The 12,520-nt window shown below is 41.3% G+C and overlaps 1 protein-coding gene across 1 annotated transcript in view; it reads left to right on the top strand.

Moving 5' to 3' along the window:
• Positions 1-12,520, top strand: part of LOC125458806 (nuclear protein AMMECR1-like) — a 188,198-nt gene that overhangs the window by 58,757 nt on the left and 116,921 nt on the right. The window lies entirely within an intron of this gene.

Raw genomic sequence — 12,520 nt, 5'->3', positions numbered from 1 at the left:
GCTTACAATGTTCCCTCTAAGGTGCACACTTTGAGGGTCGACACATGGCAATCAGTTGTGCATGGATTTCAGAAGTCTTTGTAAAAGATAAAAAATTAGTGGGAATGTTGCCGACGAGCCCCGAAACTTGATGTCCTAGTATCTTAAAAGCAGTGACTGGAGAAATAGTTGATGCATTAGTTTTAATTGCTCAAAATTCCCAAGATTTGTGCAAGGTTCCATGAGATTAGAAATGGGCAAATGTGACTTTTTTGTTCAAAAGGGAGAAGAATTCAGGAATCTATAGACCAGTTAGTTTAATACAAGCCTTACAGACTTTGGGTTGTGACCCCAGTAGGGTTGGCCACAAGCTCCAATGCAGCAATAATTGTTGTGGGGCCTTAAGCAAGTTCTCACAGCTGGACGATCCATTTAATTCACAACAGTTTTTATTAAAATAGTGGGTGTGGTCAAACTGTCTAATCTTGTAGGCCTGAAACCTGTCCTAAAAAGTAAAATGAAGTTAGTTTTTTTAATGTAAAAACCCTTTGGATGAAAGAGTTTTCTTCCTGCAGCTGTCGCGTTTCTCTCACCTCCTCCCTACCTCCTCCACCACAATATGAATTCTCCCCCACCCCTCTGCCAGACGTTGTGCTCCTCAGGCATCTTCTGGCACCACCTCCCCCCTCCCAACAGATGTTTCCCTCACTAACATCCCCACCCCCTTGACAGAACTTTTCCTCTGACCCAGACATCTGCTCCCCCCCCCTCCCATCACCATACTTATTCCTCCTCTCAGCTCGAAAAGGTGTTCTGCCCATCTTGACTTGCCCAACTCCATTCTACAGGCATTTCCTCTTCATTCTCTGAGGTATCTTCCTTCTCCACCCCCTTAAGGGTCTGTGGTCTCCGGAACTTTCAAGTACCAAAATGGGGTTATGATGGGAAAAGATTTGGAAACCAATGGTTTAACATCTGTCTTGGAAAGACATTAGAAGCTATTACTAAATGCATTTTGGCAGGGCATTTAGAGAAGTGTCAATGTGGTTTTGCGAATAGAAAATCATGTATTACCAATTCAATGGAGCTATTTGAGGAATTAACATGTTCAGTGGATAAAGAGAAACCAGTGGACATTCTGAACTTAGATTTTAAGAAGGCATTTGAGAAAGTGTTACATCAAATGTTGTTTCAGAAACTATCTGTATAGGGGTAACAAACTCTACTGAATAGTTGATTGACTAGCTAACAGGAAATAGAGAATAAAGCATTACTTGGTCATTTTCTGTTTCTCAAAATGTAATGAGCAATATGCCACAGTGATAAGTGTTGGGCTGTCAGCTTTTTACAATTCATATAAATGATGGAGATGCAGAAACTGAAGGTTTGGACATCAAATTTGCTGATGACACAAAGCGAGGCAGGAAAGCTCGTTGTGAAAGGACATAAGGGTGCTACAGAGGGATCTAAATAAAGTGGGTGGTTAGACATCTGGCAAATGGGGTAAAATACGGGAAAGTGTGAGATTATCCATATTGGTAGAAGAGTTATAAAGAAACAATGATAACTAATTGGTGAAAGACTGCAGAGCGCTAAGCCGTTGAGAGATCTGGGTGTCCTAGTGCATGAATCAAAAAGATTATTATGCAAGTTCATTAAGTAAAAGGAAAGTTAATTAAATATTTTGTTTATGGCAAAGGGAAATGACTATAAAAGGAGAGAAGTTATGCTTCAGTTATACAGGGCATTGGTGAGAACACCTTTGGAGTGTTGTGTACAATATTTGTTAGCTTATTTAAAAAAGAATGTAAATATATTGGAAGTAATTCAGAGGAGGTTTGCAAGCAAAACATATACAATAGGAGTAGAAGTAGGCTATTTGACCCTTAAAGCCTACCCTATCTTCCAATAAGATTATGGCTGATCTGTTTGTGTTTTAAATTCCATATTCCAAACTATCCAATAACCCTTAATTCTCTTACCTAACAAAAATTTATCGATCCCTTTCTTAAAAATGTTCAATGACATCCTTCTGTGCCTTCTAAACCAGAGAGATAAAAAGGTGCATAACTGCATAAGGGAAAAACTTTCTCCTCAATTCTGGCCTGAAATGGAACTATTTTTAAAATAGTGACCCTATTTGTAGACTGATCCACAACAGGAAACTTCCTTTCCATGTTTACCCTGTCAAGATCATTTGGGATTGCATTCACTTCAGTCAAGCAACTCATCACTCTTTTAAACTCCAGTAGGAATAAAAACCACAAAATTGCTGGGAAAACTCTGCAGGTCTGACAGCATCTGTGACAGAAAAAAACAGAATGAACATTTCGGGCCCAGTGACCCTTCCTCAGAACCATACTGACACTGTACTACAGAACTGACAGTAACCTACATGACAATCACACTGCTTATGTTTCAATCAAATAGCTATGTCTCAAAGTCTAAGGAGAGTTCTCAGGAAAGGCAATGGAGACAGCTTTCAATCACGGTCTTCCAGCACAGTTAAGTTAAGGGCAGTGTCTGTTAGCAGTCCAGGGACTTGGATGCAGTCAGTTGGTTTTGACATCACCATATGAATGGTTGTCTTCTCCATGTAGCATAAGGATCCTCTCCTCGTAGGGAATGAGGAGACGAATGTCGGGCATCCCACAACATATCATGGCTTACTCTGCCATATGGTGGACTGTTTTCTCCTGGAATGAGATAAAAGGATGAATTGAGTGGCTGACACAGCTGTCAGTTCTAATGTAAATGGGAGAACGGTGTCTCATGTGAGTGAGCAGGCAGCCCAGAGGTGTGTTGGTAGTGTGGGGGATTTGGTGGGTGAATGTGAGTGGTAGAAAATGTTACATGTGGTACTCAGTGAGCCTTCGTGAAAGTTGGGTGCAGTAGCAGATTTAGATTGACTGTGAATTAGCTGAGAGAAGATGGTGACACTTACTCACAGAGCAGAGAGGTCTTGAACAATATTGTGTCCTTACTGGGTGTTCCTCCAGACTGTGGACAATACACTGACCTTGGTGGCAATTTCAGACCAGGATCTTTTGACACGGGCTCCACTGATGATCCGAAGAGAATAACCTCCTCTGCATCAAAAGCTCTAGGTCCCTGTTGGTGAAGTGTGCAGCTGTCTTGCCCTTGTCCATCTTCTTCAGGACTGCAATGTACAGTATAGTTCTTGAGTGACAATGTTTGAACAGGTGCACAACTCCATTTTAAATATGACACAAGAATTCCAGAAAGTTGTGGCAGTGGTAAGTATTTCCATCTCTGATGAAAGGGAAGATAGGGTGAGCAGATTGCCTTAGAAAATGGTGGATGGGTAATGAAATGAGTTGTGGAGAACATCATGAGAAAACCTGTTGGGCTCAAGGAGAGAAACTATCCATGAAACTTCCTGAAATTGTACACTTAGCTGAGTTCTGGTAAAATTCAACCCCACATTCTAGTAACTGTGCTGTTGATTTTATCTCAGGGTAACACTGGTACATAGGAGAAGCCAAGACAAATGACAAACTCAAATGCTGAGGCCTGGCGCTCCAAGTTTTATTTCCATGTTCAAGATCATACTCTAGATTGAATTTGTAGAAGATATTGTCTGATTGTCTAGTAGCAGCAAGATTTTTGTGATCAGGTACAATGAAGTGGCCCATTGTTTCCTCATGGGGTGCAGAAGAACACTCCTGCTTCTCCTGGACCATAAATATTAAAGAAAAAGTATAAATGTACCTATTTGGGTCATTTCTGATGTTGACTTCACTCTGTGACAGTTATTTTCCTGATGATAAATTTCTCAGATAAAAATTCCAGATGATACCTATCATGTCTTTACTTAGATAGGAGACTGCCAATTTGTAGTGGGTGGTTTTGAATCCTGGAATTTATGATAATAGTTGGTCATATGAAGGCAAAAAAAAATTGGGTAAGTTTTACACTTTATTTAAGTCGCCTATTCCTCAGTTATCACCAAGTTTCTAGAAGATTAGGGTGATGGCTGGGTGGGATATTGGAAAGGGATCTATGGGAGTGGGGTTAAAATCAAGGCTCGTTATATAAAGAAAATTCTATCTTCATCCTTCATTCTTCCACGTCACTTTGTCAACGGTTCACCAAGCAATTTGAGAGAAAAAATAATCTTTCACTGGTATCCACACAAAATACTTCCAGATTTTAAAAACTCCATTAAACTCCTCAATTTTCTCTGTTTGATAAAAGGCAAGTCTTTTAAAAGATCAGACTGAACAACTTGTTAATTTTTTATTGAATATGTTACTTGTCACATATCTATGCATTTAAAATGTAAGATCTTGACATTATTAAATGAAGAAAACGTTTTGTAAATGCAAGAGCGTATCATTATTTTAAATTAAACAAACAACATCAGACCATCATGATGGACTTACAAAGATTGAGATTAATTTAAAAGGTCACAAATAAAGTAGTTCGGTTAAATTTTTAATCCATGGCACATGAAAATTGCCACTATAAACATAATGAAAGTGATACTCTTTTGCTTTGTAAGAATGCATGTCAATTGTAAAGAATCCGGTATATCTGAAACATTTAAAAATGTTTAGTGACTGAAAAAGAGTTTATTCATTTTTTGTCTTTGAAAAGAATGCGTAAAATCATTTCCATGACCTAAACAGATCATAGAGAAGCTACATTTTTTGTCAATTTCCAAGAAAATTTTACATTGTTGCAATTTACTTACACAGACATTATCTCTGACCTTGAAGTACGTTGTATTGAAGTAGTGTAAAATGACCATTGCACATTTCTTGACCATTAATTTTTAATTTCTTTGGGGTTCGACTGAAACTGCCTCAGATATGTATGTAAAACTGACACTTTGTTCTTCAAACATTTGGGAAAGCTTGGACGTGACACAAAGATATTAAAATTTTGAAGACATTTTATGGATATCATGCTGAACTTGGATACTTAGGCCCTACAATTTGTAGCTTGGAGATGGTGTTAGCCAACATTATGTGTCCAGGAGCTTGGTGTAGGCTAATATAAAATAATGATATTGGTGTAAGATCCGTAGGTTTCTATGCCTAACGTTCCGTGTTACAAATCCTGGCCAGTCTGGGGTGCAGCAGCACCACTTTTCTATCTGTAGCAGCCATTTTTTCCCCCAAATGTTGACTATCCAGCTTATATAGCTCACATCTTCCCCAGAAATCTGATACTCACTCTTTACACCAGCTTTCCAGTTTCATGTTCAATTGCTTGAGTCTCCTATTTCTATGCTCATTAGCAAGTAGGATTGGGAGAAAAGGTGAAACTAATGCTTTAGAGGTCATGCCTTTCAATCTTTTACCCAGTTCTCTGAAATCTGTTTCAGAACCTCACCCCTATTCCTAACCAAACCGTTGGTACAAATGTTGATCATGACCACTGGCTAATCACCTCTCCCAGAAGTAGGTCCTGTAGATATTCTGTAACATCTCTTACCCTGGGCAGCATGAAGGTGACGTTTCATATTAGAGTACTTTGACTATCACAAAAATACTTGTCTGATCCCCAGTCTCAACTTGCCTTATCCTCTAAGTCACGGAGGTCTTAGGATGAGTAGACACCCATAGTACTGTTAGGAAGGAAGTCCTAGGATTTTGATGCAATGACAATGAAGATCTGATGATACTGTACTAAGTTAAGATGTTGTGTGGTCTGAAGAGGAACTTACAGGTTGTGTTTCCATGCATCTATTCTTTTGACCTTAGTGGTAAAGGTTATAGGTATGGAAGGTACTGTCAGAGGAATCTTGGTGAGTTCCTGCAGTGCATCATATAGATGGTACACACTGCTGCCACTGTGCATCAGCGATAAATGAAGTGAATGTTGAAAGTGATAGGTAGTATTCTAGTCAAGTGGGCTGTTGTGTCCTGGATAGTATCAAGCTTCTTGAATGTTGTTGGAGCTGCATGCCCAACAACATGCAACACATCACAGTCCTGACTTGTACTTTGATGGTGGAAGGTACTGGGAAGAGAGGAGTTATTCACCACAGAATTTCAAACATTGACCTGTTATTGTAGCCACAGTATTTATATGATTGGTCCAGTTCAATTTCTTGACAACAGTCCCAGGATATCGATAGTGATGAATTCATCCATAGTAATGTCATTAAATGTCAATAGTTAGATTGTCTCATATGGAAATGGTGGTTGCCTGGAACTTATGTGGTGTAAATGTTACTTGGTACCTACTAGTCCAAGCATCGAATTTGTTCAGGTCTTGCTGTATATAGACACTGAATCTGATATTTAAGACTTGCAAAAGGTGTTGAACATTATACAATCTTCAGTGAACATACCCACTTTTGGCCACATGATGATGGGAAGGTCATTGATACAGCTGTGAATGGTTAGGTTAAGGACACCACTCTAAGGAGTCCCTGTAATGATGTCCTGAGTCTGAGATGGCTGACCTACGATAATGATAAACATCTATGTGTGAGTATTTACCAGTGGAGGGTTATTCCTGCAATTTACCTTTTCTTGATGACTAACAGTTAAATGCTGTCTGGATGTTAAGGATAGTTAGGCTTACCTTATCTCTTAAGTTCATCTCTTTTGTTCACATTTGAACCAAAGCTGTTAATGAGGCCTGGAGCTGAGTGGTTTTGGTACAACCTAACTACACATCAAGTTATTGCTGAGTGCCACTTGATAGAATTGTCATCACCAGTTTCCATCACTTTCCTCCATTAGTGCAGTCATTACACATCAAAAGCGCACAATTCACTGTAAAATGCTTTGGGATGTTCTGCAGTTGTGAAAGACACAATACAAAGAAAAGGTTTATTGTTTCTGGCTGTGTCTTCCTCTTTTATTCTGTCTGGTATATTACATGTTTATTCATCATGTTTATACATACCCTAGCTAACATTATTAAAAAAAATTCACTATTTTTTAAAATCTCAACTGTCAAATGATGTATTGTTGGGATGGTATATATCATAAGGGCATAGATGAATAATTTTGTTTTGCATTTATTGAAAACTATTGTAAACAATTTTGTGTAAGCAGAAAGTTAAAGATTGAATTGTTTCAGATAATTCAAGTAAGTAAGCTTCATTTCCTTCAGTAAGACCCTGTCATTGTTCTGTTTTAAAACTTAAATTTTACTATCCAAGCACTTTAATAGGTAGTTTTATGAAGGGTCTAGGCCTGAAACGTCAGCTTTTGTGCTCCTAAGATGCTGCTTGGCCTGCTGTGTTCATCCAGCCCCACACTTTGTTATCATGGACTCTCCAGCATCTGCAGTTCCCATTATCTCCTCTGTCAAGCAAGCTATATCTGGTTCATACAGATATTTACAAAGACAGACAGTTCTATAACAGGTGAGCTTTTGTAATCATTTTCTGCACGCTACCTTTCTAGAGGGCACCTCCAGACCCCCTAAAAAATATGAATTTGTGAAGTCATTGAATTTACAGGTCAAATTAATTCTTATGCAAGTGTCTTAACTTATTCAGAGATAATGGGAACTACAGATGCTGGAGAATCCAAGATAACAAAATGTAGAGCTGGATGAACACTACAGGCCAAGCAGCATTTGTCTCAACTTACTGAATTTTTTTTTAAAAAAAGGACTGTTTCACTTCAGGATCTTTCTATTGATACAGCAGTTCAGGAGAAAGGAACTAACATGTTAATTATTAAACAACAAGAATCTATGGATGCTAAGTATATTGAAGCATCCTACAAATGAACGAGGCAGTCTATGTTGATATGGATATTAGATAATTAGGTTAAAATTTGACTGTGAACTGGGTGAAAATCTAGCTCTAGGTTCTATATAAAGCTAATTGTTCATATATTTTCTTTATGAAATGCACAAAACCTTCCTGCTTTAATCGGCCTTGGTAGAAATATAATGATCAATTTGAGATTTTTGTTTTTAAATTTTCAGATGCCCCATTCCTCCCTTAATGAGCTTAACTTGATGTCTAAAAACCAAATCAAATCTTTAGATTTGAACTACAATTAAATGCTTAATTTTCTTACAATACAGATGCTTCATCATCTTCTTTACTGTCAATGAATAATGACAAAATATTGCACAAACCTCACAAATTACAAAGCACAGTTTACATTGTTGGAGCCTGAAAGTATATAACTAATTAGTGTACTAAGATAAAACTAGACATAATATGGTAGAATTTTATAACAATTTTTTTTATCATGTACGACTGCTAACATTTGACAGAGAGTGGTTATTCCTAAATTCTAAGAATTTATGTGATTGTAAGACTTTTTGCGACATTACACACTGTTCCATGAAATGGAACAGTACAGTTCTTGTAAAACTGCATATTAACTTAAATAATTCAGAGCTGATTAAAAATCCTCTTAGGGTGCACAGAGATTTTTGCTCTTCGGCTATCAGAATCCACAAGTTCAGTGTACAGCATAACTAATGGTTTTGAATACCCTGCCCATAGCCAACACTGACGGAACCCCGCCCACAGCCGACACCTACTCAGCCCTGCCGAATCTTCACCATCCCCCCAGACCTCCCATTGACTGAGAACAAACGGTCAGTCCTAAGCAAGGGGCTCACCTTTGTCCCCCTCCAACCTCACATCAACGAATACCAGTCACGTTTGGACATACAGCAGTTTTTCCGCTGCCTTCGCCTCCACGCTTACTTCTTTAACTGGGAGCCTATCCCTCCCTCCACTGAGCCCTTCACCCGCCTCCTGGACACCATCCCCAGGCCTCCTACCCTCCCTCGACCTCTTCATCTCCAACTGTCATCGAGACATTAACCGCCTCAACCTCTCCACCCCTCTCACCCACTCAAACCTCTCCCCCACAGTATGGGCAGCCCTCTGCTCCAACCCCAACCTCCCCATCAAACCTGCAGACCAGAGAGGCGCAGTGGTAGTATGGCGCACTGACCTCTACATCGCCGAGGCCAAACGCCAACCCTCCGACACCACCTTCCTGCCGCCCCGTTGATCATGACCCCACCCCCGAGCACCAAACCATCATCTCCAATACCATCTATGACCTCATCACCTCAGGTAACCTCCCACCCACAGCCTTCAGCCTCATTGTTCCCCAACTCTGCACTGCCTGTTTCTATCTCCTTCCCAAAATCCACAAACCCGTCTGCCCTGGCTGACTTATTGTCTCCGCCTGCTCCTGCCCCACTGAACTCATCTCCACCTATCTGGACTCCATTTTCTCCCCCTTGGTCCAGGAACTCCCCACCTACGTCCGTCACACTGCCCACACCCTCCACCTTCTCCAGAACTTCCAATTCCCTGGCCCCCAACAACTCATTTTCACCATGGACGTCCAGTCCCTATACACCTGCATTCCTCATGCAGATGGCCTTAAGACCCTCTGCTTCTTCCTGTCCCGCAGGCCTGACCAGTTCTCCTCCACTGAAACCCTCATCCGCCTAGCCGAACTCATCCTCACCCTCAACAACTTTTCTTTCGATTCCTCCCACTTCCTACAAAGGGGGTGGCCATGGGTACCCGCATGGGCCCAAGCTATGCCAGCCTCTTTGTAGGTTACATGGAATAGTCCCTCTTCCGCACCTACACTGGCCCCAAACCCCACCTCTTCCTCCGTTACATTAATGACTGTATCGGCGCCACCTCTTGCTCCCAAGAGGAGCTTGAACAGTTCATCCACTCCACCAACACCTTCCACTCCAACCTCAAGTTCACCTGGGCCATCTCCAACACATCCTCACCTTCCTGGACCTCTCTGTCTCCATCTCAGGCAACCAGCTAGAAACTGATGTCCACTTCAAGCCCACCGAATCCCATAGCTACCTAGAATACACCTCCTCCCTCCCACCCCGCCTGCAAAAATTCCATCCCCTATTCCCAATTCCTTTGCCTCGGCCGCACCAGCTCCCAGGATGAGGCATTCCACTCCCGCACATCCCAGATGGTCGCGTTCTTCAAGGACTGCAACTTCACCCCCCGCCCCGCAGTGCTCGAGAACCCCTTGAACGTGTCTCCCGCATTTCCCACGACACATCCCTCACACCCCGCCCCCGCAATAACCACCCTAAAAGAATCCCCCTTGTCCTCACATACCACCCCACCAACCTTCAGATACAACGCATCATCCTCCGACACTTCCATCATCTACAATCCGACCCCACCACCCAAGACATTTTTCCATCCCCACCCTTGTCTGCCTTAAAGAGAGAGCACTCTCTCCATGACTCACTTGTCCGCTCCACACTCCCCTCCAACCCCATAACACCCGGCACCTTCACTTGTAACCGCAGGAAGTCCTACACTTTCCCCCACACCTCCTCCCTCGCCCCCATCCTAGGCCCCAAGATGACTTTCCATATTAAGCAGATGTTCACCTGCACATCTGCCAATATAGTAAACTGTATCCACTGTACCCGGTGAGGCTTCCTCTACATTGGGGAAACCAAGCGGAAGCTTGGGGACCACTTTGCAGAACACCTCCACTCAGTTTGCAATAAACAACTGCACCTCCCAGTCGCGAACCATTTTAATTACCCCTCCCATTCCTTAGACGACATGTCTATCATGGGCCTCCTGCAGTGCCACAATGATGCCACCCGAAGGTTGTAGGAACAGCAACTCATATTCCGCTTGGGAACCTTGCAGCCCTATGGTATCAATGCGGACTTCACAAGCTTCAAAATCTTCCCTTCCCCCACTGCGTCCCAAAACCAGCCCAGCTCGTCCCCTCCCCCCACTGCATCACTAAACCAGCACAGCTCATCCCCGCCTCCCTAACCTGTTCTTCTTCTCACCTATCCCCTCCTCCCACCTCAAGCCGCAGCTCCATTTCCCACCTACTAACCTCATCCCTCCTCCTTGACTGTCCGTCCTCTCTGGACTGACCTATCCCCTCCCCACCTGTACTCTCCTCTGCACCTATCTTCTCCTCTATCCATCTTTGGTCCGGCTCCCCCTCCCTCCCTATTTATTTCAGAACCCTCTCCCCATCGCCCTCTCTGATGAAGGGTCTAGGCCCGAAACGTCAGCTTTTGTGCTCCTGAGATGCTGCTTGGCCTGCTGTGTTCATCCAGCCTCACATTTTATTATCTTGGAATCTCCAGCATCTGCAGTTCCCATTATCTCTGATACTGTTTTGTTTCATTATTTTCAATACTAATTTTAGTCCAATCACCATTTGAGAATACATTTCCTGTCTTTTTTTTCTTCATTCTGTTAAAAGTTCCACCTTTTAAGTTTCTTTCTCCTGTATATTACACCCAATCAATCTGAATGCCATTCCTGATTTTTTTATCACTGGTGTAAACTTTCAGTAGCTGAATCCTTTCCTTCTATTCTCTAGATGCCATTGACAAAATAATATATCATATTGAAAATGTTACCCCATAGACCTTGATGGCTAAGAGTTCATCAACAACTCAGACTCCACAGTGCTTAATTCTGTCTCCTCCTCAGCCCAGAAGATTATTTTGTTGATGAGAGTGTAATTTAAAATTTTATATTGAATAGATGCATGAGATGGAGCTTGTTGTGATTGCCTCATTTAGCTTTACTAATTACCTTTGCAATTTCAAACTTAAATTTCTCTTTTCTGAAACAAGCTGAATTTCCTTAGTGACAAAACAGAAATTGCTGGAAAAACTCAGCAGGTCTGGCAGCATCTGTAGATAGAAGTCTGAGTTAATGTGTTTAGAGTCGAATAACTCTTCCTCTGAACTGCCAAAGCTGCTGAGTTTTTCCAGCAATTTCTGTTTTGTGGTTTTTGACTTACAGCATCCTCAGTTCTTTTGCTTTCAAATTTCTTAGTCTTTTCTTGTGTTTCCAATATTTGTCTTAAATTGTCGGTTTGTTTTCTAAAGGTTGTGCATTGATAAGGTGACAGTTTCTACAGTACTCTGGCTTGCACCTGCCAATGTCTTACACAGCAGTATCCCAACCTTTATAAAATTAATAATGTTTTTGTTCAAGTGATCTTGTGACATCTTTACTCTCTTGCCTAAAACGTGTTTAAGCCACTGATTTGCTTTGTGATTTGTTCCCTTTTGCACAGTTTCTAGCTGTCATTAAAATCCCCATCATTCACCATACCTAATCTCGTCAGCCAAAGTAGTTGCAATAGTAGTGTGAATTGCAGTTTTATCTTTAGAAATACAGGCATTGTGTAAATTGTAAATGAACCCAAGATTCTTCTGTTTATAAATCAGTTGTTAAAGACTCCTTCTAATAAGTCTTGCAATTCGTGGAATGGTTTCCTATCATGCAATTTGCAGCAAACCTGGTGTTATAACTCCGACTAAATTATAAGTCATACATATTATAACATTACACAATACTTTACTGGACCCATCTGTTTCGTGATTGCGACTTTTTTCAAGCGTGTGTTTTGTAGTAACTTACTAAGATTGTGAGTGTACAGGTTAAGTCATTCACATAGAGAGGGGAAAGATATTCACCCCATCGATCCACCCATACTCAGGATCCTCTAGCCGCAGCACTGGGTTATTTTCTTGTTTTTGAAGGAGATTCCGGGATTGCTTGCTTATGTTGTCTGCTCGC

Source organism: Stegostoma tigrinum, chromosome 15, assembly GCF_030684315.1.
Source record: "Stegostoma tigrinum isolate sSteTig4 chromosome 15, sSteTig4.hap1, whole genome shotgun sequence".
Classification (NCBI taxonomy): domain Eukaryota; kingdom Metazoa; phylum Chordata; class Chondrichthyes; order Orectolobiformes; family Stegostomatidae; genus Stegostoma; species Stegostoma tigrinum.
The sequence above is the reverse complement of the archived record's forward strand: the minus strand, read 5'-3'. Positions and strand labels throughout refer to the sequence as shown.